The following is a 23,053-nucleotide window of genomic DNA, read 5'->3' as shown; positions in this document are numbered from 1 at the left end:
ATCCAGTCCCTCTGTAGTGCCTTTCTCCCCTCTGACAGATCAACACTCCCAACTTGGTGTCACCTGCCTGAGTCAACCCCTCCTCCCACATCACGCTGATAGGGTAAGTGATAATGGCTTTAAGTTGCGCCAACAGAGGTTTAGGTTGGATATTAGGATAAATTTCTACTCAGAATGAGTGATGGGGCATTGGAACAGGCTGCCCATCCATGGTGTTCAAGAACAGCATAGGTGTGGCATTGAGGGACATGGGCTGACGGTAGGACTACATGATCTTAGTGATCTTTTGCAACATTAATGATGCTACAATAGATCATTTTTTGGCCCGGAAAATAGCTCCAGCTCACACTGCACCTGTAAGGAATTGCTTTTTATTTGCTAAACGACAGCAGTTTTACTTAAGTAAGCTGGAAATGGTTGGCTTTGCAAAAGGAGTTATGAAGCAAGGATTTTCTTGATAAGGCCTTTAAATGTCAATTTATTTTTACAGGGGGTTTACAAGCCAGCTGCCTTTTCAGAAATGTAATTCTGCACCAACAGCCTTGCCAAAAAAAGTTTTAAAAGGGTTGAGGGGCCACCTAAGCTTCCATAAACTTAAGGGTTTTACAACATCAAACCATTATCCAAGCATTTTTTTTTTTCTCCATCTTTTGCTGCATTGCTAAATCATTTACTTGTGTGGCCTCAAAAGAAAATCCCGAGGGAAAAGAGCTATAGAAAGGCACTGAGTATGAAATACAGCTGTCCTACCTGCCATCTGCAAAATCCTGACTGCACTTACATGTGCAACACATTTGGTTCTTGCTGGAGGAGTTAGTACTGAGCCACCGAGGAAGAGCAGGTTAATCCTACAGTAAGCAGTAATTGCAGTTTAAACCCAATGAAAATTCAGGATAGTCCAATAATTTGCAGTACAAGTCGTACTTACTTTTGATGGGACCCTCATGAAAGTAAATAAGAAAAATATATATAAATATGTGCTGATACAAGATAAAGATGAAATATTCTTGGGGAGAACAACCATAGCAATTACAGTAGGATGAAACTGTGCTTTGGTTTGCAGTCTCTACATCTTGCTTGTTTTGCATTTTGAAGAAATACTGCTTAATCAATAAGCGTGTTATTCATACAAAAGTAATACCACGTATCTCTCGGGATATTTTTTTTCCAAGGACTTTGGGCTTTATGTGCAATCATTTTGTGTGCATTAGGCTTGGTCCTTGTTATCACCACTTGCTTATTCATCTGTCATTAATAGTTTTCATAGAATCACTGAATAGAATCGTAGAATAGTTTGAGTTGGAAAGGAACCCTTGGAGGTCATCTGCTCCCTTGAACTCAGAAAAAAAATTAACAGCGTTTTTTTCCATCCCATAGCAATAAGGGATTGACAGTGAGACTGTTATCCAGTTAGATGGCTGTGTCTTCAGGAATTCCTTCCGGTATGTGAAAGGTGTTTCCTTTTGACTCACAAGTTTGTTTTGTGAATCACCTTAAATCAGAACCTTTCCAGAGCTATACTATTAAAGCATTTGTAGAAAGGTTATCCTCATGTTCTCTGGATCACTTTTTCCTGGACTGTGTTTATTCAGTTTTGCTTTAATAATACCTCCTGGCTCTTAATCAACTGCCACTGTCATTTTTTTAATATCATCTGATGAGTTTCTTTGTTTGATGTATGATAAAGCAAGTCATGCTTTTATGAAAATGTTATCAAGGATTTAATAGAAAATGATAAATCTACAATGGCCAAATATCTTTGGGAATATTAAAAGAACAGTATATCTTCTATTAAGTTATAATGTAAGAAAAACAGAGGAACAAATGTAAATTTTTGCTAGATCGTATTATATTCTTATATATAACCAGTGGGCTTTCATTCTCAATAAATTCTACATAGCTTCCTCACAGGCTGTGGGAGTACAAAGAATAACTTCCATGAAGAATAAGGAATTGGCATTTGGGTCTCCCAAGATATCATTTGTTTTGTGGTCCTAACATTGCTTCTCATAAAATCAAAGCTACTATTAATTTTCTGTTGTTTTGGATTCGCTGAAAAATGTTGGTACGTGCAGGAAAAGAGAGGGTAATTAAATGGCGTATCACAGGAAGGCTTTAATTACTACTTAATTTATCGCATTCAACCAGAGTTGTTGAGTCCTTCCCTATAGCCATATAAACTTGACAGCCAAAATGTCTACCACAGCATTAAAGGAAGAATTAGGAGCAACTTAGTATAACAACATGAAGAACACACCCTAAATACTTGTCTGAGGTATGTACAAGTCGATTCCTCCAGATTTTAGAATAATCTAGGAACTATGTTGTAGTATAGTTTTTTCTTCCTCTCGTGCCTAGGGAATCTTCCGCTCTTGTCCAAAAATGCTTCTTTTCAGAGGTTCCTTTCTCCATTTGCTCCAGCTTCTTAGCAGATCTCAAGGAGAAGCGTTCTCTTTTCTCCTCTTTCCAGACTACTGCCTCCCTTTGCTGTTATTTCTGCATTATCCACAGTACTTGTATAGGAATTATAGCTTTTCTGAAGACAACCAGACAAAATATAGCTGTGTTTCAGTACCACTTAACTTTTCAATCCTGGATTAATTGGACAATTGAACAGCTGAAAGTATTGGTTTTTTACTTTGATAAAAATGCTGCTTTTCATTCAAATGTGTTATATACCAAACCAGTCAACTGCAAGAAGCACTGGAACAAATAGAATTTGGTCTGAATGTGGGTTTTCATTTTCCATTTTCAGAGCTCCATGACGGTGACCTGAGATTCCCTGAAAACAGTACAGCTCACAGAGCTTATCACAGCATATCTGTATGTTGTTACCTGTGAGCAATTTAATAAAAAAGATATTATAGCAATAATAAAAGGAGGCTGGAGAATGCCAACTAATCCCCGAACAGCCTCATTTCAGTCTATTTAAAGTCCAAGAGAGACTTGTATTCCAGGACCTAGCAGATTCTGGCATAAAACAGATGTTTTCATCAAGTACTGCAATGGCAGCAATGCATGTCCCAAGCTGGTGACTATCTGGCAGGTCTGATACATCACAAGGAGGAATCACGAGCAGTAAGGAGTCTATTTTCAATACTTTGTACTGCATTCCTCTGTCGGTTATACCCAAGCATAAATGTGGATTTTAGTATTTTTATGCCTACATTTATCTTAGCTTCATTGGATTTAACTCTTCGTTTTCTAGAAACGTATTATTGTGTCAATATTAGCAAGAGACCCAAATGAAAATAAAAAGCTTTGTATGTGAAGCAGTGATAAGTCAATCGCCTCATCAGTAAAGCGTGTCCCATACTCCCAGTAATCCTGGTAATCATCTTTGTTTATGAAAGCCAGAAATATTAAACTGAACTCCTCACCACTCTGAGCAGGGATGATGAATGGCAATTTAAATTAGTGTTGACAGAGCTAAAGGAACACATGCTGAGTGCAACTGTCTTAACACCACAGAGAAGGAGCATGGCTAAACCAAGCTAGTGGGGAGCAAAACTTGGAGCTAACTAATAGACTTCTGAACAAATCCCTCATCCTGTCTAATTCCTCTGATAGCCTGCAATGATGCTGGAAAAAAAAATAATAATAATCCATCCAAATATTTGTAAATATGGAGAAGGGAGTTTTACTTTTCACTTAAGAGTACTGCCATCGCTGCTGCACCTGTATAATCTGAAGAAATGTTTAACCCATGTGATAAGCTGCAGTATGGGAGTTAGAAATCCAGCCTGCAAGGAGAGCATCGCAGAAATGAAGGGAGATTTCAGGTGTCAGTCTTAGTACCTAGGTATGCCCCATAACATCCCATTATCCAGTGAGTAAATGAATTCCTCCCTTTTATCATGAGCCATATCCTTGTGAAACACCTAAGCACATCAAGGAAGCAGAACGTGGAACCCTGAAGTACAGGAATCAACACAGCCTGTTAGAAAATGGGAAAACTGCCTTTGTTTATCTGTATTCTCATTTAACCTACAAATGTTTCATTTTCTGCCTGATTCTAAAACTGAATTCCTGCCACCAACATCAAGTCTTTATAAGGTTACTGCTATTAGAGCTGCAGATACCAGCACTACATAGCCAAGAATCGTTCTTTCTAACTGTGGTCTCATCCAGCTATTATGCAGAACTGAGTTGAGCGCTGTGTGTTAGAACTTGATTTCTAAAAGATTGTTTCCAAGATAGAAAAGCTGAGCACCGTAGACTGTATAAGTCTTTTTATCTGTGTAAATGCTTCCAGTGCCTCAGTGAGCCCTTTTGAAACTTCATCAGCTCTCCCTATGTTTGCAATGTCTGGCCTCTGTCACTCTGCTTGGAAAAAAGAAAACAAACATCGTCTTGAGATACAATGGTGCAAATGCACTTTTTCCAAAGTTTATTAGCACTTGGATGGACTTCTGTTGAGTCCTCTGTCCAAGCTCTAAAGTAGGCAGAGAAATCTACAGAACAACAGCAAAAAACTTCAGAAATCTTCACAATGTAGCTATGAATAAAAATTGAAATATATGAGCTTTTTGAATGTAGGAATCAGAAGATGTAGGGAAATGGGAGCAACTACTCCATTCTACTTTCAGCTGTAACTTTAGAGCATCATTGTTGTTTCAGATCAAGATCCATTCAGCATTTTGCTTCCACCAGTGCCTGTCAGTGAATGTCAAAGTAGAAGTAAAGCACAGAGGAGATGTTTGAGTGCTCTACCAATCTCCAACTATTCTCACAGAATCACAGAACTGTAGGGGTTGGAAGGGACCTCCTGAGATCATCGAGTCCAACCCCCCTGCCAAAGCAGGTTCCCTACACCAGGTCGCACAGGTAGGCATCCAGGCAGGTCTTGAACATCTCCAGAGAAGGAGACTCCACCACCTCCCTGGGCAGCCTGTTCCAGTGCTCCGTCACCCTCACTGTAAAGAAGTTCTTGCGCATGTTTGTGCGGAACTTCCTATGCTCCAGTTTCTGGCCATTTCCCCTTGTCCTGTCTCCACTCACCACTGAAAACAGTCTGGCCTCGCCATTCTGCCCCCCACACCTTAGATATTTATAGACCTGGATCAGGTCCCCTCTCAGTCTCCTTTTCTCAAGGCTGAACAGACCCTCAAGTTGAGGTTTGTGGTCCCTTGGATTGTCTCTTTCATCTATTCACCCGCACTTAAAACCATAAAAAAATTCATTCTTTTTTTTTTTGTGTGTGTGTGTGTGTCCAGTGACAGGCTGAATAAAGGCTCTCTTTAAGGCCAAGGATTTTCAGCCCATCTGAACTTTACCCATGAGAAAGGTCTGCATCTTTTTGGTTGTAATTTTTTATGAGATGCCTGGTGTGGAACTGTACATGTTTTTCAGGATGTGGGTAACCCCAGATTGATGCAATTGCATGATGTTACACTTTGTTTCGATTTTTATCCCCTTCTAGACAATTAATCACGTAAGAGACTTTTTCCCTTCTGCTAGTGAGCACAAAGCCGCTGTGTAGAGGTAAGTTTTTGTTGTAACCTTACCTCCTGTTCCTACATAATAAGGGTCAGCTCAAAGCCCATTGTCATTTTCTGTGTGAAATGATAATTGTTTTTCCTCATCCCTGTGCTTTTATCTAACCTGAATTTCATCTCCCATTGTACTGCATTGTTCTGTAATACTTCTTCCTCAATGTCCAGCCTTTACTACCTTTAATGACTGCCTGTTAGACAACTTTGCCACCTCACTGCTCAGCCAGGTTTCCAGATCATTACCTCAGGTATTGCAGATGCCAGCACAGGCCCTAAGGAACTCTGCAGGTTAACACCCTGCTGCCAGAATCAGCCATGTGCTCCTACCCTCTGCTTCCTCCCTTTGAAAAATTATTTATATTGGTCAGGACCCAATAAGGGGATAATCTAATCCTATGGGTGCTTATTTCCTTCAATACCTTTTGTTAAACCTTTCTGGAAAGCCAAGAACATTTCATTTACTGGGTTATCGATATCCACAAGCCTTTTAATCCATTAAAAAATATCAAGAGATCTGTAAGACACAAATTCCTAGCAGTGAAATCTTTTTTACCATCCTTCATCAAAGTTGCAGCCGATTTATCTGGTTCAGATGTCAAACTTAGACACTTTCAGTTCCCTGGATCTCTCCTGGATCCTCTCCAGTCTTCTCATACTAGAGAAGGTTTAAGGGATGCACTGCACATCGGTGTTAATAATTCAGGTATTTCATCTTTGATTTTCTCTAGGACTATTGGATAAATACATGTAGCCCTGCTGTTTTGTCTGTGCTTATTCTTTCTTTCTAATCTCTACCTTTGCTACAATTTCAGGCAGACTCTTGGCTGGATTCTTCCCTCAAACAAGGTCTATGATGTTTATCACTCCAGTTCCTTCCGTAGTAAGCACCGCTACAATGAATTTGCCTGGTTATTTTGCAGCGACCCTTTTGTCTCCAAGTGATTCTTCTATACAGATGCTTCCAATTGGTCTTTCAGACAGGCTTTTCAGTCCTGATGTGTTGGAAAAAGGAATTGTATGTCTTGTTTTCTCTCATTGTTTCTTCCTCAATCTCTTCTGGCCTGCCTTGTAACGTTTTATTTTAATCTACTAGAATTCCTGGTTCTATTTTCTTTTTTTTCGGATATTGCTTTAACTTTTTGCAGGATGCCTTCTTATTTCTAATAGCATCCTTTAATCTTCTGTTCAGCTATGCTGGCTCCTTTTTTTTGTTTTGTTTTCTTTTGATTTGTTTTTCTCCAGACTATTCTAAGAGAAAACCAGCAGTACACCAGTGGCATGTCTCCTACTCAACACTCTTCACTACTGTCAACATCTGTAAGAATGAAATTCCTCTAGTTTCTCCTGTTACTTTTTTCTGAGGGTTTAATGCATTCCCAGTGCTGAATTTGGGGAAAGGACTGGGCAACCCCTGTTGCTCCCATAGGAATTTTGACACAAGGCACATTGTGGAATCTCATGCAGGACATTGATTTCTTTTGAACTTTTCAACTAGATTTTCCTTTACACTTAGTACCAAACTAGGGGTCACGCATCGTATGGGATCAGTAATCAAACACTGCATGCCACCATACAGGTTAGCAGTAAGGTCTGTTGACCAAAGGCTATTCTTATTGGCCTGGAGCTTCCATATGTGTAGGTTCTTGCTCACATGCTTTGCTCTCTCCCACAGGAGATAAAGGGATAATTTCCAAGAGCAGCACCATCAACTTCCTTTCCAAAAGCCTAAATTTTGCTTCCACAGAGAGGACCTCCTTTGACTGTGTCACTGATACACATTTTGGCTATGATCACAGACTTGCTTTTTATAATCTTCTAACTACCTTTGTGTGTTATAATGATGAACAGTACTATTTTAAATTTAATAACTTTGCAAGATATAATTTCTCTCCTGTTTGGTCATCCACAGATTTTAATTTTGCTATCCTCTTGAAAATAGTCTTAATACCCTTTTGATGAGGATTTCTTTATAATTTCTCTTGAGGAAGTGAACAGGGGGCAAAAACAAATTTTAGGAAAAAATATTGCAGAACAATGGAGCAAGAACCTTTCAAAGTGATTTAAAACTTTGTGATGACCTGGTAAGGAGACAAAGGAAGGGAGATTTAAGGATATTTAACTGCAAAACCCAAGAGCATATGCTTTAATTAAATTTAGCATCTTGAATCAACTCCTCCTTCCCCATCTGAATGGCTGTCAGATAGTCTGTGATCATGGAAATACGCTTTCCTTTGACCTTATTTATATTACTAAATCTCTCTTAAAGTTTCTCAGTGTCGTGACTGCATATAGCGATAGTGGGAGCAAGAAACAAGGCAACAAGATATTATACAGACCCACACAAAGCACTTTGGCTAACGAGGTGCTCCTAGTATGGGTTGCCCATACTGATCAGGTCTCATGTTGCTTATAGCACTACAGATGAGCTCCACGTTAAGAAATTTTATCAATTAAGTCCTGATTTATTGGGGGGGGGGGGGGGGGGGGAGAAGAGAAAGGAGGGAGAGCTAAGATGACTACAAAGCTATCTACAAAGCAATTGCTTGGGTTTTTTTAGGCATCTATTATTTAAACATGGCAATGCTTTTGCTGTAAACATTAGATATGTACTTTTCTTTTTTCACATATGCATGTCTAGTAGTGCTGCTGTCTCAACAGAAATGAACAATTTCTTCCCAGCATTTCATGAGAAATAGGCACTGTTTTCTCAAATGTCTTCATGAAGCTCATCTGAAAAGCGTGTTATGGGTGCGTGTGATGATCATCACTGACACTACCTTGGCTGTGTTGCAATGCAGTATCTGTCCTTTTTATAACATCCTATGGATTAGCTTGCTTGCCTAGAAAGTGGGTGGCTTGGGCTCAAGTCTTTTAAGATGGAAATTTTCCAACCTACTGTTCCCATTTCCTAGAAAAATGTGCTAATCATGCAGCTGGGCGAAAGCTGTTTGCAAAGCTGAGACACTGTGCAGAAGAAAGGCCATCAAGCTTCAAAGAGACAATGAAGGAACAACTGAAAAGAAACACATGGCAGATCGTTAGCAGGGAAATCCTACACGGTCTTTTGGAAAGGAGGGTAGAAGGGTCGTGAGGATGTACTGCGGAGGATCTGTAAAGTTTAAACAGATCACTCGTGATAAAGAAGAACCATAAAATCACAGAATCACCAAGATTGGAGAAGACCTCCAAGATCTAGTCTAATCATTCACGTATCACCAACATTTCCCCACTAAACCATGTCCTTCAGTACAATATCTATATGTTTCTTGAACACCTCCAGGGATGGTGACTCACGCGCCTTCCTATACAGCCTGTTCCAGTGCCTGACATTTCAACCTGAACCTCCCTTGGTGCAACTTGAAGCATTTCCTCTCATCATGCTGCCGGTTATGCAGAAGAAGGGGCCAACCCTCACATCACTACAATCTCCCTCCAGGTAGTTGTAGAGAACAGTAAGGTCTTTTCTTCTCCAGAATAAACAATCCCAGTTCTCTCTGCTGCTCCTCATAAGACTTGTGCTCCAGACTCCTCATCAGCTTCTTTGCCCAAGACATGCTCCAGGGCTTTGATGTCACGTAGTGTGGGGCACAAAACACAATACTTAAGGTGCAGTGACACAAGTGCTGATTACAGGGGGACAGTCACCTCCTTGCTCCTTGACTACCTGGGCACACTGCTGGCTTATGTTTAGCCAAGCTTTGAACAGAGGACCAATAGATGGAATTATGAATTTCCCTAAGCCACATTTGGAAGAGCTTTTTCCTGGAAGGTGTGTTCCACCCATGAACAGATGTTGTCTCTCGCTGTGGATGTCCTTTGTAATATTGTTGCACCTGGTCATTACTCTTGAACACATTGCCTAGGGATTGTGAAATTACTTCACCTTTCCTTTAGTGTGTTTTTACTAACTAGTGGAGTAAGCTACAGCTGTGTGTTTTATAGAGAGGTTTTATCACTGATTCCTTTTCAGACAGATCATCCTTTTGATAAATGAAATAAATACTAAAAGCAGATGAGCCATGCCTCTTCTCATGATGAAAGCTTTCCTCTTTCTTTTATGTGGGTGGTAGAGAAAAGTACAGGTGCATGAAGCATCTAGCTGAATACAACAACAGTAACACTGCAACTTGGCCTTGCAACTCTTGAACATTAGGCCTGGATTTCTGCTGCACTGTCTGAGCATTGTTCTAGTCTCATGCCCAAATTACTGAATTGACTCGTTAAAATATACTCATCCGGACAGTTAGAAGTTGACTTCCAAGGAATCACAGAATCATGGAATGGCCTGGGTTGAAAAGGACCACAATGCTCATCTAGTTTCAACCCCCCCTGCTATGTGCAGGGTCACCAACCACCAGACCAGGCTGCCCAGAGCCACATCCAGCCTGGCCTTGAATGCCTCCAGGGATGGGGCATCCACAGCCTCCTTGGGCAACCTGTTCCAGTGTGTCACCACCCTCTGTGTGAAAGGAAGAGGCTGAATGCTGCAATAAGGCACCAGGAAGGTTAGCTTTGCTTCAGATCTGAGCAGATGCAGTGTTTTTTGGTTGGGGGGCCACTATGTATTTGAAATCCCTCTATCCTGAATTGGTTAAAACTCCTGATTTGCAGTCAAGAAAGACAGATGAGGATGGTTAAGAAAATGCATTTTGTTTTAAGCTCAGGACAAATAACAAACTATTATTTCTATTTATTTATTATTATTCCAGCTGCATATATTTCATGAGGAATTCCAAACCATAGTGTAGCTCATTAGGATAACATCCCAAAGTTTTGTATGACAGTCGGGGCTGATGGGCTGTTGAATAGCCCTGTTCTGATGATTAGAAGTGACAATACTTCAGCAGCAGTTCAGGTGCTTTTCAGTCCAAAGTCAGCCTGAAGTCAATGGAAGGACTTCTTCTGAGGCAAGAAGCACTGGATTGATTTCCTATGTCAGTTCACAATGTGCTTTTGAATAATTTATGACAAAGGCTTTAAATAAATCCAAATTAATGGTTTTACTGACTTGCATATCATAAGAATTAAAATTTGGAGGGGAAATTGTTTTACTTAGCTATTTATCTGTTTGGATATTGGAGCTGAAATCTATTCATTAGTCAGATTAAAGAATGTGAAATCTGAACAAGGCTGGCTCTCTCATTTTAACGAGTCAGCCTATCCATTTTATTTTCCTCAGACAATGTTGATAAAATGAGATACAAATCTACACACCTGCAGGCCATGGAGATAATACAGTATTCAGACTGGTTATGGGAAGAGAAATGGTAGGAGAGATACCTGCATTCATCAGGATGATATACACAAAAAGGGAGGATGATTAAGTTAACAAAATGTCTTTAATAGTCCATGGGCTTAAGATATTAATGAACCGCTTCTTGACTGAGCCAAGACTTTTGACCTTAAAACGATAACCTTTCAAAAACAACAGTTATAAATGTAGGCCAAATGATCAATTGATTTGAAGTATTTTAAATGCCAGTGATTTAGTGTGCAAATCTGCATTATAATCTGGCCTCAGAGTGGGATGCTATTAGAAGAGGAAGTCCTGCTCCTTCTGTTTTTGAGGTGATCCTAGCAGGATATTCTTATGCTCTCCCATGCATTTGATTGAGCAGTTCTGCAGCCCGTAGCTGAGCGCAGCAGAAAGTACTGGAAACAACTCTGTGGCAGCATCCTGAAGCTGAACACAATTAGGCACAACATGAAACTGTATCCTCACATTGGCAGTTTTCTCTGAGTAGCACCATAGCTGAATGTAATTATGGAAATGTCAACAACTGGAAGATCTTACATGGCACAGTCGTAAGTAATTTCAGAAACAACGAAAAGTGATGAACAGTGTTTGGTTTTTTTATGTCTTCAGGCTGATACTTGCCACTAAATTCATTCTTTTAATTATTATTATCTTTGTATTAGAATTCAGTTAAATTTAGTAGATTGTATAGAAGGAGGGAATGTAAAGGATATGTCCCTTTTAAAGCCAGTGATTATAAGGGCCAATCAATCTATACCTTTTAGCAGCCAGATAAGAGCCTGGGGGCTAACTGATGTTCTGAAAAGATGGAGTTCACTAAGCTCCTCAGAAAGAGAACTCCTACTGAAATCACTTTGATAGAAAAGTGAGAGGAAGTAGAGACCTCACAGTGAGCAAAAAGGTCAGTAGAGGAAATTGTGTATTCAAGCACAAAAAACGCAAGGAGAGCATGGACACCACTAAAAGTCAATTTGAATTATTCCTGGCAAAAAAAAAAAAAAAAATAGGGAGAACAGATTTCTTCAGTATTTGTACATGAAAACAGAAAGAAAATGTAGAATAAGAAATTTAGGTTAGAGATTAAAGAGAATGGAAATATGACCCCACAGCTAAGGGTATATACTTCAGCTCAGTATTCTGTAGGCATCTAATGTAGAGCCTGCTAGGAAAAGACAAGATGATTAATGGGAAGACGACTTTGGACATGGAAATTTCTATTACCAAAGTGGAAACAAAACTCTCAAAACTAGTTTCATTTAGCTAGGGAGAAGGGAGGAGATATGGAGCTGGATAATCAGCATTCTTGATATTTGAAAGAGCTGGCTCATGAAATCAGTGCTCCATCTCAAAGCTCTTTAATAAATGTATGAACTTGGGGGTGGTTCCATCTGACTGTCAAATAATAAATACAGTGTCCATATCGAAGTAGAGAAAAGCAACCAACACTGCAAGTGAGGATGCTTTAGAGTAAATCACAACAATACAAAAATAACACAACAATAAAACAAAAAATGAATGAATAATTAAGAGAAACAAACACAAGGAGGTGAAAATAAATCAAGATGGCAGGTAATGTAGATTTATCAAGGGCAGATTATGCCTGATATCTTTCCTTAAAAAAGATAACTAGTTCTTATGGATGGAAAAAATGTTGTAGACATAATCCACTTAGACTTCAATAAAACAATATCAGTATTGTGCCACATGGGAAATTATTAACTGCAGAAAACGTGGACTGTATCCAAAATACTAATGGAGTAAGGAACTACTAAAGAGAAATGCCCATGCTTTCTGTAGAGAAGAAAACTTTTAGTTTACAGGGCAGTTTTTATTGAAGGTTCATAATGCTCTGTCTTAGAAATAATCTTACTCAATGTTTTCATTGGTGACCCTGCCCTAAAAAATAGGTATTTACTAATGAAATCTGTAGACAGCATAAAACCGGGAAGCATAGGAAATTCTGAAAAGAAATGGTGTGTTAGTGAGGTGAACTGGGTGGAGAACTGAAAAAAATATAATAGTACAGAGAGTAAGGTCGTGAATATGGGGATTAACAACAAAAGAATCAGCTGTAAAGCAGGAGATTGTCAGTAGAAAATGAGAGAGTAAAAAGGGCATGTTGTGTTTGCTGATCACAGATTGATTCAGACCTGAAAAAGCAAATATCCTATGAATGCTTCAGCTGAGATGCTCTCTAGAGAGCTAGGAAAGTATTATTCCACTTTGATTAAGCAGTGCTGAGACCTCTTACAGGGCAGTGTACGAAATCCTTGCTTACACATACAAGGAATATGAATTCAAACTGGTGCAGTGAAATTCATCTGGGACCATCAGTGGCATCGAGATTACTAGACAGAAAAAACCTAGAAGTGTTATTTCTTTTGCAGCCTAGGAAAAGTAAAGCTGAGAGGGAATATGATTATTCGCTAAAGGTAAGTGACGTGAGCTCAGGGAACAAGGAGAGTTTGTTTAAGCAAAAGGAGAATGCTAATGCAAGAATAAGTTGGTGTACATTGAATATGGATGCAATTATCCTGGAGAGACTTAAGAGTGAAGGGTCTGGAACACTATCCTAGTCCCAGTAATGGGAATAAAATCCCTTACTATCAGGTTGCTTAAGAAATATAACACAGGATATAACATCAGGACAGAAACGGTTTCTGTTACTGGGGAACATGCTGGATTCACTGATCTCAGCTATGTCAGCTTCAGTCCTGAACTGATATATTTGTTTGATGCTACATCCACTGATTTGTGTCCTTGTAGCTTGGCACCTTTATGTTGTTCTCTGTTGCATGATACAAACCTATTTTAGTTGAGTCGTGAGTAGCACCGTGAAGTCTACTGCTGGTTCCAGGCAGGAAGGATTCCACTGATGTATAAGTAAAAAGGATGTCTGTAGGTCACATGAGCTGAGCTGTGCTCAGCAGGTGACTCTTTTTTGGAATGAAAACTCTTGGGAGTTCAAGGTGATTCCAATTTTAGTCAAGATACTGTCATCAGATTATAAATGGGCAAGGATTGAACCTAAGCAGGGCAATTAATATCTAAGCTAGGCCTAGGTAAGCAAGGAGAAAGATCTTTTGCTTATATTTTGAGTTTTTATGTATTGGATTGAGACAAATCATTATCATAGAATCATAGGCTTAGGTTGGAAGGGACTTCAAAGTCCATTTAGTTCCAACCCTTTTACCATTGACAGGGTTGCCACCCAAGAGATCAGGCTGCCAAGGGCCCCATCCAACTTGGCCTTGAGCACCTCAGGGAATATGGGGCATCTACAGCTTCACCTGGCAACCTGTTCCAGGGCCTCACCACTTTCTGAATAAATATTTTTTTTCCAATATTCAATTTAAATCTCTTTGTGTTTAAAACCATTCCCCCTTGTCCTATCACTACTAGCCCTTGTAAAATGTCAGTCTCTTTCCTGTTTATAAGCTCTCCTCATTTGATGGAAGCAATGAGGTCTCCCCAGAGCCTTCTCTTCTCCAACCTAAAGAATCACAGAATCACAGAATTGCAGGGGTTGGAAGGAACCTCAAGAGATCGTCGAGTCCAACATCCCTGCTAAAAGCAGGTTCCCTACAGTAGGTTGCACAGTTAGGCAACCGGATAGGTCTTGAATATCTTCATAGGAGGAGACTCCACAGCCTCTTTGGATGACCTGTTCAAGTGTTCCATCATCCTTACCATAAAGAAGTTCTTCCACATGTTTGCATGGAATGTCCTGTTTTCAAGTTTTAGGCCATTACTCTTTGTCCTATCGCTACGAACCGGAAAGAAACCCAGAAATCCCTCAGCCTTCTTTTCATATGAAAGGTGCTCCAGCCCTCTGATCATCTTCATGGCCTTCAATTTGACCTGCTCAAACAGCTCCACATCTTTCTTATACAGGGAACCCCAGACCTGGATACAGTACTCCAGAGATGGAAATTCACAAGGGCAACAAGTGTTAAAATTGAAATGCATTTATCAAATATGAAGGGAGGATGCCTTGACTTTCTTTACATCTCCTTTCCTTTCCCAGTTCCTCTGACTTGACATTTCAGGTGAACAAGTTGTTTAGTACGGAGATAACCTGCTATACTTGCACAAAACTGCTTGTACATTCACTCAAAGTGTCCAAAGGAAATGATCAGGAGACTTTACTCAGCAGTGACATAGCACTGTCATTTTTGTTAGGGATGTTGGGGATCTCACTTTTGTTAGGGGCTTCTGATTTGACTTAATGTCCAAATCATAAGTCATAGTAGATAATTTTGTAAGAAACAAAGAAAGAAACATATTTCTTTCTTCTAGACCATCTATACTTAAATCTTATCCATATCAGCATCAGCAGCATCTTACCCATATCAAAGACGTATTCCACAGGTTAGCCAAGAGGAAGGAGTTGGTCACTGCTCTTAGCAGTTCATCCCTCTCAAGAAATACTCCCTATGTGAGCTGAACTGTGGAAAAAAAAAAACCATGAGAAAGGCTTTTCTCTGGTGAGAGAGATCAAAATGTCATATTTGGAACCCTTTTGACAAGTACTCCACAGTATTCCCAGAGGCATCTGAGAAAACTCTTTCCGGTGGTTGCTGCAAGCTGAGTGCCACCAGACCACTGTGACTCAAAAGCTTTCTCAAATGGGGAAGTCACAACGCAGTCATCCTAGGGAGATCTCAGAAGAGTTCACAAAGCAGTCAAAAAAACAGATATATTTTTAACGTTGATTACAAAATGGAAAATGCTGAAAGCAAAAATCATAAGTGTAACGGTATTTAGATATGATTAATATTGCTCAGAAACCCACATTCAGGCAGTAGTCAGTGATATTAAATTCTGCCAGTACTCAGGCCATATCATATAAAAAGAAATGATCCAGTGAACAGGCAGACTAACAGAAATGCAGAACATCAATCCTTGTTTGGACAGAAAAGGATGGCAAGGAGAGAAGCTATCACTATTCCCTTATATTCCCATAGTGACGACAGGACAGTCCCTGTGGTATCCATGGTGTGTAAGCAGGGACTATTCTTGATAGCTGAGAGATGCAATCAGAGAGTCTTGATAGTTTAAAGGGAAAGCTAGGAACTCAGAAAAAAATCAAAAATGGTACCTACACCTCTATTTATTCTTATTTTAGTGAGTCAGACAAGATGCTCTTTGGTGGAAGGACTCAAAGAGCACAATTGTGATCTCCTCTGGATCATCTCCAATGTGGCACTTGGTTACAAGCCAAGAATTCCATGTGGAAGAAGGTGAATAAGAGTCTGGTGGAATGCAGAAGACCAACCGAAGATGAGGTTTAGGGAAACGAAAGGGTTAGTAGGAAAGGAGAGATTTTGCCATGCATGTAATCAGGTGTAGTTCAAACAAGATGCTGAAACTGAATTGCGACTAACTCAAAACATACCTTTGACCTCGTTCACTTCAAGCTGATCCTTGGAAGGCAGTGATGGATGTCTTAATTTAAATCATGAAAATAAAGCCAAATCAAAACAGCATCTGAGCATGAATTCAGAGAAAGCTCTTTTATTGTGCTAAAGTAGCCTGCACGCCAGTGCTGTATATAAACAGTGTAAATATACAGGTTCATAAATCTTATGTATGAAATTAAAACAAGCAAAAGGACATTGATTTATTGTGTGTTTATTGGAGAGCTTAAAATTTACTCTTCAGTTATTATAACTGTGCCCCCCCATATTCTACGAGGGGGCAGAAGTGCTTGACTTCAATTGTGCTTTTCTTGGTTTTGGTGATTATAAGGGCAGTAGGAAACATTCCCAGAACAGCAATTTTTTTTTTGCTTCACTCTTAGTTTGTTTCTAGATTCCCATTACAATTTTACCATCCCATGTAACTTCTCCAAAAAGCAACTGACCTCCTAAACTTGAAATACAGCTCTTGTTTCAGGGAAGAGATTTAGTGGGAATTGCCATAAATATCACAAAAGGCATTTGAGAGATCTGGAGTGTGACTGTGACTGAGGTAAAATGCGTCTGCTTTGCTTCTTGTCAAAATTTAATGAAGCAACATTAATTGTACACCATATGAAAATATGTTGTGGTTTGTCAGAAAGCTGTCTTGTCTGTTACTCCTAAAAATGTTTGTTGGTTTGTTGGCTTTTTTTTTGCTTTGGTTTGGTTTTTATCCTCTCACTTGTGACAGCTCCATAACCTCTAGTCATTGATAGCTTCATTGTTCTTGTGTGTATTGTGTGGGGAATAGAAGGGGATGAATGAAAAGAAAGGCTGTTAACTTTTAAAAGAGTTCTTTGTGTTTTGAAGAAGCACTAAATGTGCTAGCATGGTGGACTGAGCTAAGCTTGACCAACTATACTTGACCAATAATAGAAGGAAAAAAGAAAATAAAGAGAGTAAGAAATACAAATGGATGAGCGGATAGTGAGTGGCTTAATCTTTCCTGTTGGTATGTGCTGATGTGCTATGCCTCATAGGTAACTCTTGAGTAACACATCTTCCTACAATCAGTGAAAAGTGAAAGCTTTGGCAGGTGGATGTATAGGAAAAAAAGATTGAGACAACTATAAAAAGAAGACCCTCTGTCCTTGGCAGTCTGTGACACAGGGACATGCTGAGCCTGAATCTTGTCTTCATGATGAGATGCCCTTAATAAACCTTCCTTCCATAAACCTCCTTTATTAGGATGAAGTTCTTCTCAGAAACAGTGGTAATGGATTGGAACAGGCTGCCTGAGGAAGTGATGCTGTCACTGTCTCTGGAGGTCTTCAAGAAGCATGAAGATGTAGCAGTCAAGGACAGGGTTTAGCAGGCATGGTAATGATGGGCCGACAGTTGCACTAGATGATCTTTGTGGTCTTTTCCATCCTCACTGATTCTATGAAATGCATCTAATTGCATCTAAATGAATCTCTGCATCTATACTACAGACTGAGGTGATGATTTCCACAGTGCAGTCGTGTAAAGTATGAAAAAAGAATGCTCTGAACCCACCTTCACAGCTCTTTTTGCTAAAGGCTGCTCCAAACCTCTGCAAGATCTGACCAGATCTCCTTACAGGTGAATATCTGTCTTGCAATTATCTACTGCCTTCAGCAGTCTGAGCCCAGCAGAAGCTTGGGTAAAATGACCAGATTTCAACTTTCATCAGATCTTTATCTGGCTCCAAAGAATCCTGGAGTCATACAGCCCTCTTTCTCCTGGGAAGGGTGCAGGCTTTGCTATTGCAGCCATACATGACCAAAGCTTAGTTTCTTAAGTTTCTCAGAGTGGCTGAATAAATGAGATTTTCCGTTACATCTGTGGCTTTCTTCTTCTTAGCAAGCAGCAGCTCATTCAGTGGAGGTGTCAGGGACTAACAAGGGCGAACTGAGCCCCATAACGTGGCCACGCTGAGTAGGGGCTTTGTCAAATGAGGATGTGATGTGGCAGGTTCCAGGAGCCAGGAAGTCAATCCCCAGTGCAATGTCAGGATCAGATCTCATGATTCCTAGTAAATATTTTTTACATTCCCATAACCTTTTCTCTCCATCTTGTCTTTGGGTTCTCTGTATGCCTTGCCTTGGGTTTCTGCTGTGACCGTTTTAACCTATTTCCCTTCGAAGAGTTTTCTTCACCAGAAAGTGTGCACTTCCCACTGTCCCTGCCTTGTGCAATAGAATCATCAAATCATTAAGGCTGGAAAAAAACCTCCAAGATTATCTCCATCAGGCCCACTATACCATGCCCCTGAGTGCCACAAATATCCTGTTTTTGAAAACCTCCAGGGCTGGTGACTCCACCGCTTCCATGGGAAGCTCTAGATTTAGATAGCCCAAACAGATGTTGTACTGTCCAACCTTTTGAAAAGCAGGAAGGACTGCTTAATTCACAGTTCCACCTTACTCACATCCTCTAAAGGGTTAAATCATCTCCCTCCATTTTTGTGAATCACATCTCCACTATGCTCTGCAGTGAACTAGGAGATGCCAGCTTCAAATTAAGAATACAGACCTATCTCCAGACTCTGTCAGCTTTCATGATCTTTATTTCCTTAAAACTTTCATGATCCAGATGTTTTTTGTTGGCTTAGGTAGCTGTGCTGGTAACCATTCACACTTAGCACTTCCTAATGCCTTTGACACGAGTCTGTGCACAGTACTCAGAGAAAGTAAATAGTATCTTCAGAGAATACTTAAATTTAATTAGAACAAATAGCAATATCTCATACTTTGGTGCACTACAATGCCACTGTAAAGATTTTCTGCTTGTACAGACAGCTTCATAGAGAAGCTACTCCTTCTTTGCAAATCTGTAAGATGAGCTTTACCTGGCTTATGGTATGCATTTCTGAGGGTCTTAATAATGAGAAACATTCTGTCAGTCTGAAGAAATTTAGAGAAAAATTATTTGAGGAAGGATTTTCCTGAAAGTCCTTCAGTATCAGCATCTGAGACCTTAGAAAAGTTTTTGGAGACCATCTTCATTGCACTGAGTAGCTTCATATTAGGTTGGTACCTTAGTGAACCTAGGCCAACATTCTTTTTTTTTTTTTTTTCTAATTTTATTTCTGTTTTCCCTGTGGTTGAAAAGAAGCTTCATGCTCTCAGTGATTGAAGTTTTCTGTCAAGTTTGTGGTTGTTTTTTTCTGACTGCAAGGACTGCCTTTGAAAATCTCTCCTCTTAAACTACCCTCTTCTTTCAGAAGCCACTTTAACTCATGAAGACTCTGAGAACAACAGGTTGGCTTGAGCCATCAGTGTGCAAAAGACCTTCAGGGCTTTGACTGTCTGCTGGGCTGTTGTATCTTCATCCATTATTTCTCACAGGCAAGACTAAAGGGGATACTCTGGAAAAAAATACCCACTTTGAAAAAAAAATAAATCATGTTCTATTATTGTTTTCAGAATCTTATTCTATTACCCTCAGCATTACTTTTAAACCTGGAATGCTAAGAAAAACCTTTATCTCCCTGCAATACAGCTTGCCTGGACTAACTGCAAGACAATGCTTCTGTTAGAAGAATAGCAGCAGCTAAAGTTAAGTGTTTCTGTATTGGGCAGAATGTTGTGCCTATCTTTTCAATTTTAAAGGGTTTCAGATAGGGAAGGCTGTTACAGCTCATTGTGAGTAAGTCCAAGAGCTTCAGGTGTCGATGACCTTTAGGTCCACTACATCTCTTTGATATTCGCTTCTAAATAAATATTCATGGCTGACGCATGCTCTAATAGAAATGGCATATTGCAGTCATTTGCTGGTTGGTGGATAGAGTCTTGTCTGCTCATTCATAGCACATTTACTGCCAAATCATTCCTTTAATCATAGAACGAAGAAATGTTACACATGCTGAACAAATCTCTCTCATTAGCTTGAACGGGTTACTACTGCAGTCTGTTATCCCTCAGCTTCTATTTTCAGATGCCTTGTAACCCATTGCATGTGTGAGTCACAGCTCTCACTACCAGGCTCTGCCAGGAGGAAAACGGCAGGCTAGGACTCTAATAGTGCTGGATGTCTACTTCTGAAGGTGTCTTCAACGCCTCTGCACTGGAACAGAAATACCCTATTCATTTTATTGTGTACTCATAATAAATTATTGTCTTGTGCATTGAATGGCACATTTTACACCCAGCAGTCTCATTGAAAGGATTAAGGTCCCACTCAACTTCTGTATAGAGTCAGGATTTGGCCCATACACTGGGGAAAGGGAAATACAGCTGCAAATGCCCCTATACCAGTCATACTCAGCATGTCTTATGAAGCCTCACATTTTTCACTATCAGCTCTTGTAGGGAAAAAAGAAATTCAAATTGCCATTAATACGTGAAGGAAAGTCAGGTAATTAGTCTTGTCAATATGTATTGCACATAAAGGTGTTTTTTCCTGGAGCACAAAGTTTCTTGGAACATTCCTGGGGAATAAGGGTAACTGGCACATCAGGAGCTACTTCTGAGCTAGGAAAGTGCTCAGAAGTAGGGTGGCTGCATGCAGACTGCCTAATGGGAATGAGCCCTGGAATACACTTATGCCGAAACAGTCTCATGCTCATCTTTACCACTCCAGGAGAGAGAGTGCTCATTTCCTGACAGCTAAATCACCATCCTCCTCATTTCAGTGGGCTTTTCATTTTTTTTTTTTTATGGCATAAAGCAATGTGCCCTTATCAACTGAAGTCACCAAGAAAAAGAGCCAATCATTTATTTCATATTTAAATTGCTCAAGAACAGTCTCATCAGGAAAATGAGAATAAGCTGCACTGGTCAAGCTGAATGAAAAGCAAAAGTGTGTAACCTTTAATGTGAGATTATCTCATTGTGCTTCTGGCCTGGGCTGATGTTAATGAGTGTTATCACACTGTTCAGTCACTTTTGACTGTGTAGCCCAGGTTGTCATTTTCCACCTGAGTTAACCAGTTGGCTAGAAATCCAGAGGAAGTTTGAACTTACGCTCTAAATACTCTTTCCCCTTTTTATTTTTCATCACAATTCGTTGTTACTTGGTTATTATCTTTATCTGGGACATGATTATGCATTTATACCAGGCTCAATTTCTTATGCATTAAATCTTAGATTGTCTTTATTTCACTCTGTTATAGCGTTGTGGTTTGACACTGATAGGCAGCTGAGTAACACAGAGCCATTCTCATTCACCTTCTCCTTTGACAGAAGAACTATCTATGCTCTGTGTCTCCAACAGATAGGCTAAAATAGACATTTATTCATCCTCATTTTTCCTAATACATAGGTTAAAGTGAATACAAGAAAAAAAAGGATGCTGCCACAGAATTGCATACTGAGATATGTGTATGCTCATATATATATTGTGCAAATTTTATTTTAAATGCCTGTTTTTTAACAAAACTACAATAAAAAGGGATTGAAATGAAAAAAATTGATTAGTTAAATGATCTTCTGTAAATGAGATATTAAAACCCATCAAATGAAAGACTATATAATGCATATTCGGAACATGAACAGTGTATATAACAGTATTTTTGCTTTTATTTGAGTATGTCCAAGCATCGTAGTTGGGATATGAGCTGATTTGTTGACAGAGGGAAGGAAAAAAGACATGAAGCCAAGCCAAGAGATTCCACCTACAATATTAATTAGTTGCAAAATTAAGAAGCCATTCAGTTTTTGTCCTTTTTTTGAAGATATACTTGGGCACTGATCAGAAAAACAGACACCAAACCACTGTTTCTTACCTTATTTGAGCCCATAATATCATTAGTAAATTAAAAGTTTAGAAGTCCTGTAAGTTCAGTGTTCTTATTCATCATCCTACTTGTAGATTTGATCAAAAAGAATTCAAGTTTTAGTCTTCTTGTCAAAACATTGCCAAGTACCTTGAGACAATCCTGCCTCTTCTGATACTTAAAAGTTGGGCTAAAATGTATTATTTTAGTCTTAGAGAGTCTTCAGTTAGAGAAGGATGAAGAAAAAGAATAGTTTGACTAAGTATCTTTTGTTTTAAGCATTTATTTCTTGCTTCTGTAAGACCTCCTTGGAGATAACCAATTTTACCTTGCTTTAAGTAATTGCTCTATTTCAGTCATTTCTTTTAGGTAAGTGAAAAATCAGCTTAATCATCAACCAGAGTTTTAAAGATCAGCACTAAGCACAGAGTCTGTGTATGGCACTTTTCAGTGTAAAAGTGTGCCCTGAGAAAGCTTTTAACAAAAGTGATCCCAAGTCTCTACAAATTATTTTAGGAAAAGTCCATTCATGTTGTTCCCAGCAATACTGAATTACACTCTTGAAAGAAAAATAATGGACTTTACCTGTTGAGTTGTGATAGTACCCCATAAATATACTTTTCTACTTTTTACTCATGTAAAGAAATTGCATGCAAGCAGACTTATGAAAAACCCATTAACAGCTTTGTACAAAACAGATGCTCACCATGCATACCAGCACGTCTCTTCGCAAAGATGCACTGAGGTTATTTGTCACTTAAGGCTGCAACAAGTGAGATCTCTGTGATGGGTTCTAAATATCTGTGGACAGGAGCCATAAATGGCTGTAAACGCTCTATCAAGTTGTGCTGGGTCTTCAAATACCTGAAAGGTGATTGCAGTGGGAGCGAGGTTGGTCTCTTCTCCCTGGTGACAGGTGACAGGATGAGGGGAAATGGCTTCAAGTGTGCCAGGGTAAGTTTAGGTTGGATATCAGGAAAATCTTCTTTACAGAAAGGATGGTTAAACACTGGAATAGGCTCCCCAGGGAAGTAGTTGAGTCACCATCCCTAGATGTGTTTAAAAACTATTTGGATGTGGTGCTCAGGGGCATGATATAGCGGAGAGTTGCTAGAGTTAGGGTAGTATGGTTAGATTGTAGTTGGACTCGATGACCTCT

The sequence above is a fragment of the Tetrao urogallus genome, assembly GCF_951394365.1.
Source record: "Tetrao urogallus genome assembly, chromosome: 3".
NCBI lineage: Eukaryota > Metazoa > Chordata > Aves > Galliformes > Phasianidae > Tetrao > Tetrao urogallus.
Note: the sequence above shows the minus strand (reverse complement) of the source record.